The 7,548-nt window shown below is 41.8% G+C and overlaps 1 long non-coding RNA gene across 1 annotated transcript; it reads left to right on the top strand.

The window, feature by feature from the left end:
- Positions 1 to 649: 649 nt before the first annotated feature.
- Positions 650 to 6,652, top strand: LOC128100713 (uncharacterized). The gene is made up of 3 exons (XR_008214894.1): positions 650 to 754; positions 4,984 to 5,239; positions 6,513 to 6,652. It is a non-coding gene; the product is annotated as an uncharacterized LOC128100713 (long non-coding RNA).
- Positions 6,653 to 7,548: the final 896 nt, after the last annotated feature.

The following is a 7,548-nucleotide window of genomic DNA, read 5'->3' as shown; positions in this document are numbered from 1 at the left end:
ACCCAATAGTTCTCAATGAATGGGGTGCTTTGTGCTGATTCCAGAGCAATACACTATCATTGGCTTTCTAATGCTATGTAGTGATGCTTCACTGGATGTTTTAGAACTAATAACACGTGCATATCAGCAAGAGCAGAGCAAAACTCTTTGAGTGATGGAGTTAGCACAGCTGGATAACTAAAGCTTACAGGGAATGCTGAGACACAGCATTGTGCTTACTGTTAGAAATGCCTATGAAATACTTGGGGAGGAGGTTTTACAGGGTAGGAGATTGGGGATTCATTTTTTTGTATATATGGTATGTATATGTTATACATGGACATATTTATATATAATATGTATTTAGTTATATATGACAAAGTCAGACCACAAACTTGAAATCCTCCTGCTTCAGCCTCTTGAGTACTTTGATAATAAGTATGTGCCACCACACCCAGCTGAGGTCTTTTATTATGTGCCTAGATGCATCTGACCTAATCATTCTTTTCTACCACACAATCAAGATACATTATTGCCTGTCTGATTGAGATACTGCTAAATATTTTGTATAGACAAATAGGCATGTGTGTGTACAAGCACATTGTCAATTCGTACTACCTGTAGATTCTGTATTTGCATATTTACCTACACTATGATTTATTTCTAACCTCAAAATTAATGTTTGTGGTGCTTTCCTAGTTACTTGCAGACATGTGGAGAATAATGACAAATTGAGGTCACCTGATGTGTGTACTACCAGCTGATGTTCAACAAGGTAACATTGCACCTTTTTTTTTTTTTTTTTTTTTTTTTTTGGTTTTTCGAGACAGGGTTTCTCTGTGTAGCTTTGCGCCTTTCCTGGGACTCACTTGGTAGCCCAGACTGGCCTCGAACTCACAGAGATCCGCCTGGCTCTGCCTCCCGAGTGGCGCACGCCTTCTTTTTTATAATTAAATAATTGCCTTTTCCTTGATATATTTGTTTTCATGCCTTTTGAATGGGCATACTTTTTTATGTTGGTGATTTTCTCATTTAAAACAACTGCTAGAAAAAATGCTGGTGTGCTATCTAATATTCAGAAGCATGAGAGTTCTGTGGTAAGAATTATGAAGAATTGTGGTTTTAAAAAGGGTTTGTGCAGGAATGTATTGTCACACTGCTACTCACAAATTAAATGTTAATTACATTAATGACATAGCTATATATTCAGTGATGCCTCTCTACATCAATATACAAAGTAAGACGATGTATAGACTGGTTGATGGAAATGTGTGGTGGGCCATCCCTGATTTCAAGCTCTACTACAGAGGTGTAGTAATAAAAATGACATGGTATTGTCATAAAAATAGACAGATTGATTAAGGAAATTGAATTGAAGCACCAGATGTAACTTCACACACCTATGGACACCTGATTTTTGCTGAAGAAGTCAGAATTATACAGTGGAAAAGAAGAAAGCATCAACAAATTGTGCTGGTATAACTAGATGTACACATGTAGAAGAATGAAAAGAGATCCATATCTATCACCCTGCACAAAACTCAACCCCAAGTGGGTCAAAGACCTCAACATAAAACCAGATTCACTGAATCTGACAGGAGAGAAAGTGGCCTTGCTCATAGAATCCCTCTTCTCTCTCTTTGACTGGACTCCTGGAGCTCTGCCTGGTGTCTGGCTGTGGATCTCTGTATCTGCTCCCATCAGTTACTAGACAAAGACTCTATGATGACAGTTAGGGTATTCACTGATCTGATTACTGGAGTAGGCCAGTTTAGGCACCCTCTCCACTATTGCTTGTAGTCTAAGCTGGGGTCATCCTTGGGGATTCCTGAGAACTTCCCCAGCACCTGGTTTCTCCTATCTCCATGATGTCTCCCTCTACCATGGTATCTCTTTCATTGCTTTCCTACTCCATCCCTGTCCAGCTCAACCATCCCGTTCCCTTATGTTCTCATTCCCCATCACCTACCCTCCATTGCCCAACCCTCATCCCCAGTTTACTCCTGGAGATCTCATCTATTTCCCCTTCCCAGGGTGATACATGCGACCCTCTTTGGGTCCTCCTTGTTAGCTAGCTCCTCTGGAGCTGTGGGTTGTAGTCTGGTTATCCTTTGCTTTACATCTAGTATCCACTTATGAGTGAGTACATACCATATTTGTCTTTCTGTGTCTGGGTTACCTCACTCAGGATATTTTCTAGTTCCATCCATTTGCCTGCAAATTACATGATGTCATTGTTTTTCACTGCTGAGTAGTACTACATTGTATATATGTACCACATTTTCTTAATCCATTCTTCAGTTGAGGGGTATCCAGGTTGTTTTTAGGTTCTGGCTATTACTAATGCTGCTATGAACATAGTTGAGCATGTGTCCTTGTGGTATGATTGAGCATTCCTTGGATATATTCCCAAGAGTGGTATAGCTGGGTCTTGAGGAAGATTGATTCCCAATTTTCTGAGAAACCACCATACTGATTTCCAAAGTGACTGTATAAGTTTGCACTTCCACCAACTGTGGAGGAGTGTTCCCCCTGCTCCACATCCTCTCCAGCATAAGCTGTCTTCAGTGTTTTTGAGCATAGCCATTCTGACAGGTGTAAGATGGTATCTCAGAATCATTTTGATTTGCATTTCCCTGATGACTAGGGATGTTGAACAATTCCTTAACTGTCTTTCAGCCATTTGAGATTCTTCTGTTGAGAATTCTCTGTTTAGCTCTGTAGCCCATTTTTTTATTGAGCAAGGGCATCAAGTTCATGATGGAGAAACCTACAGAGACAACCAAACCAAACTAGTGGGAACTCATGAAATTTAGATCAACAGCTGTGGAGCCTGCATGGGACTGAACTAAGCCCTCTGCATGTCGAGACAGTTCAATAGCTTGATCTGCTTCAGAATGCATCTGTGGTGCATGAGCAGGCTTTTTGGAGTCCACTACCTGTGACGAGACACTTTGCACAGCCTTGAGGCTGGGGGAAGGGCTTGGACCTGCCTCAACTAAATGAGCCTTACCATGGGAAGCCTTACCTTCTTGTAGGAGGAAATAGGGGGTGGGTTGGGAAGGGGAGGTTGGAGGGACAGGAGGAGGGAAGAGGGGGATCTTTGATTGGTATGCAAAATGAATAAAAAAATTTCTTACTATAAAAAAAGAAGGGGGGAAGAAGAGAAAGTGGGAAGTAGCCTTGAACACATTGGCACAGGAGACAACTTCCAGAACAGAACACCAATAGCACAGATACTAAGCTCAACAATTGATAAATGGGACCTCCTGAAACTGAAAAAGCTTCTGTAAGACAAAGGACACTATCAGTAGGATAAAACAGCAGCCAACAGAATGGAAAAAGATTTCCACCAATTCTCCATCTTCTGACAACGGGCTAATTTCCAAAACATATGAAGAACTCAAGAAACTAGACATAGAAAAACCAAATAGTCCAATTAAAACAATGGGGTATAGATCTGAACAGAGATTCTCAACAGAGGAATCTCAGAGAGCTGAGAAGCACTTAAAGAAATGTTCAACATCCATAGCCATCAGGGAAGCGCAAATCAAAAGGACCCTAACAGTCCATCTTACACCTGTCAGAATGGCTAAGATAAAAAACACAAATAGTAGCTCATGCTGGTAAGGATGTGAAGCAAGGGGAATACTCCTTCATTGCTGGTTGGAGTGCAAACTTGTATGGCCTCTTTGGAAGTCAACATGGCAATTTCTCAGAAAATTGGGAATTGATCTGCCTCAAGACCCAGCTATACCACTCCTGGGCATATACCTAAAGGATACTCCATCCTACTATAGGGATGCTTACTCAATCATGTTCATAGCAGCTTTATTTGTAATAGCCAGAAACTGGAAACAACCTAGATGTCCCTCAACAGAAGAGTGGTTAAAGGAAACGTGGTACATTTACACAATGGAGTATTACTCAGCTGCTAAAAAACAACATCATGAAATTTGCAGGCAAATGGATGGAACTAGAAAAAACCATCCTGAATGAGGTAACCCATACACAGAAAGACAAACATGGTGTGTATTCACTTATACATGGATATTAGCTCTAAAGTAAAGGATAATCATGCTACAACCCACAGACCCAGAGAGGCTAAGTAACAGGGAGGGCCCAGGAGGGAGACACATGGATCTCCCTGGGAAGGGTAAATAGAATAGATATAATAGGTGGACTGGGGGCAAGCTGGGGCAGGAACAGAAGGGATCACGTAGGGGGAAGATCGGGGGAGAAAGTAATGGGAGAGAAAACTGCAACTGGGAGGTATTGATGACTTTTTCTAGTTCCATCTATTTGCTTGCAAATTTCATGATGTTATTTTTTAACAGCTGAATAATACTCCATTGTGTAAATGTACCACGTTTCCTTTAACCACTCTTCTGTTGAGGGACATCTAGGTTGTTTCTGGTTTCTGGCTATTACGAATAAAGCTACTATGAACATGATTGAATAAGCATCCCTATAGTAGGATGGAGCATCCTTTAGGTATATGCCCAGGAGTGGTATAGCTGGGTCTTGAGGTAGATCGATTCCCAATTTTCTGAGAGAATTCCAATAGCAAGGTGGAAACCCAGTGCAATGGAAACTTAAAGGAATCTTTGAGAGTGGCCCTAGCTAAGATTCCTAGTAAGGGGGGCGGCGGGTATGAACCTGAACCAGCCATCTCCTGTAACCAGGCAAGGCTTCCAGTCAGAGGGATTGGGACACCAACCGAGCCACTAAACCTTTGACCTACAATTTGTCCTGCCTACAAGATCTGTTGTGGTAAAGGTGTCACAGAAATTGTGGGAGTGGCCAAGCAGTGATTGGTCCAACTTGAGACCTGTGATATGAGAGGTAGCCCATGCTTGACACTGCCTGTAGGACTAGAACCCAGAGGCTGGATAGCACTGAGACCTAGGGTAGAATCAAACATGACTTGAAAAAAAGGTTTGTTTGTTTGTTTTTTTCCTATTTTTTTTCATGATTCCTAATGATATTCTGCTATGCTTGTAGACAGGAGCCTAGCATAATCATCATCAGAGAGGCTTCATCCAGCAAATGATGGGAGCAGATGTAAAGAAAAAATCCCACAGCCAAACAATAGGCAGAGCACGAGGAATGCTGCAGAAGAGGAAGAGGAAGAATTTATTGTAGGAGCCAGAGGGGTCAAGGACACCACGAGAAAACCCACACAATCAACTAACCTGGACTCACAGGGGATCACAGAAACTGAACCTACAACCAGGGATCCTGCCTGAGTCTGACCTAGGTCCTCTGCATATATGTTACAGTTGGGTAGCTTGGCCTTCCTATGGGACTCCTAATAGTGGGAACTGGGGCTTTCTTTGACTCTTTTGTCTACTTTTGGGACCCCTTTCCTCCTACTAGGTTGCCTTGTGTAGCCTTAATATGATGAAGGTGCCTACTCTTATTGCAATTTGATATGCCATGTTTGGTTGATACCCCTGGGAGGCCTGCCCTTTTCTGAAGGGAAATGGAGGAGGAGTTGTTGTGGGATATTTTTTTTGTTGTTGTTTTTTCGAGACAGGGTTTCTCTGTGTAGCTTTGCGCCTTTCTTGGAACTCACTTGGTAGTCCAGGCTGGCCTCGAACTCACAGAGATCCGCCTGGCTCTGCCTCCCGAGTGCTGGGATTAAAGACGTGCGCCACCACCGCCCGGCTGTTGTGGGATATTTGTACATTGTGTGAAGATATATTGCTGTTGTTGGTTTAATGAAGAGCTGAACAGTCAATAGCTAGGCAGGAGGTATAGGCAGGACTTCTGGGCAGAGAGACAAAGTAGGAGGAGATCATCGAGGCACAGAGTAATAGAAACTCTTCATCATTATCTGTGAGCTAGTGGCCCAAAGAAAACTCCGACTACAAGGAGTGGGTGGGTGAGGGAGGATTAGGAGGAGAGAAGGGAGTGGGAATTGCTCTGGGGATGTAATATACGAGAGAAGAGTTTAAAAAGAAAAGAAAATGTGTAATGGGAGTCTTGCAGGAAGTTCATCCTATATCCCTGAGGAATATTAGCTGCTTTAGCTAATAAAGTGTCAGCTGTCACTTTATAGGACTTAATTACCAGGAACAATCATCTCTCTTTCTCTCTAACTTTATGTGTAAGATATACAATCTCACATCAATGCACACACCCATACTAAGAAATCGACTGCCACAAGCACCCTTCAGTCTCTTATATTGCTTATAAAACAACCTGTCCCTAAATCTTTTCCATTCTTTGGGATAACCGCCACTTGAGTATGAATGCCAGTCGTTCTTTTTTGTTGTTGTTCAGTGTTGCATGCAAATATTCTTAAGCAACAAATTGTTTACTTCTGCCTTTTTACTCTATATAACTGGCACCAAACAGTGTGCATATTCTGTAGGTTCCTTAAGAAAAAAAACAAAAACCGCATTTTGAGATTATGTCTGTAAGATTTCATGGTTTGTCATCCAACCAAAGTGTTCTAGTTTTCCCTTATACCAAGGATCTAATTGCATGAATTAGAAACCTTTATTCCTGTTTCTATTTTGATGCAGGTTACAGAGCCTAGGTCTTTATCGTTGAATCCACCCCAGTCACCAGAGATGGACTTACCTGAGAACTACACGGTCTCAGGAGAAGTGGCTCTTGGAACTGAGGCACATCCTGAAGGCTGCTCCTGGCCACATTCTGCTGTCGTGACAGGTCGTACCTTCAAGGGGATCTGGGTGGTATTTTCTCTGTGTCTATCATGTCAGGGAAACAAAACAAAGTAACCCCAGGCATTGCGAATGCATTTTCCCTTTCTGGCCTTGATGCGGCAACTGAGAAAGAGTAAATTAAGATGTCTGGGAAAGAAAACTAGAATAAAGTTCTTGACTTGAGATTTTATAGTGAAAATCAAAAGCTTAATAATGACTAGGCTTCATTATGAGATGGGAGCTGGGTTTTATTTGGCATAGAGCTAATCACAAATATAGGCATCTGACTCACAGGTACTCTGTATCATTATCAACCACTGATTCTTTTCACGTAGGTGAGATCTTACCTTTGCATAAAGAAACCCCCTCCATTTGGATATTCCTTTCTGTGGTCTTCAGTCCTCTCTGTAAACCTCTTTCTTTTTTTCTGTTGTCCTATAAAAATGATTATTTAATCCTGATTAAATTCTCCCTGTCTTTTAGTTGAAATTTTATGAAAGTTCACAGCTAGCTGTAATTCAAAATTGTCTGTGTTTATAAAGTCTGTTTCTTTCAGTACAGTATGCCAGCGCTAATCACCAACTTATTCTTCTGTGAATATGAATATATAAGGAAGATAAGGCCTACAAGGCCGAGAGATGAGCCCACCTGGAGTCTGCCTGAGGGCCTAGCAACAGGCGCTGTCAGAGGTCCTGATCTTCCTAGCCAATGAGGGGTGACCATACCCACCTGAGGATTATGGACAAAGCTGTTCATATCTTCTCCCTTATGAAGTTTGTTAGCCAGATATGGAAGTGTATGCAAGTTCCTGCTATCAAGTGATGTTCCCATGGTCCTGAGATGCTTATGTTTCCAAAACCACCAATCAAATGTTAGAAAAATGAGCCCCTTA

This window comes from Peromyscus californicus, unplaced genomic scaffold (genome assembly GCF_007827085.1).
Source record: "Peromyscus californicus insignis strain IS unplaced genomic scaffold, ASM782708v3 Scaffold_7__1_contigs__length_154581171, whole genome shotgun sequence".
NCBI lineage: Eukaryota > Metazoa > Chordata > Mammalia > Rodentia > Cricetidae > Peromyscus > Peromyscus californicus.
This window is presented reverse-complemented; position numbering and strand designations above follow the sequence as displayed.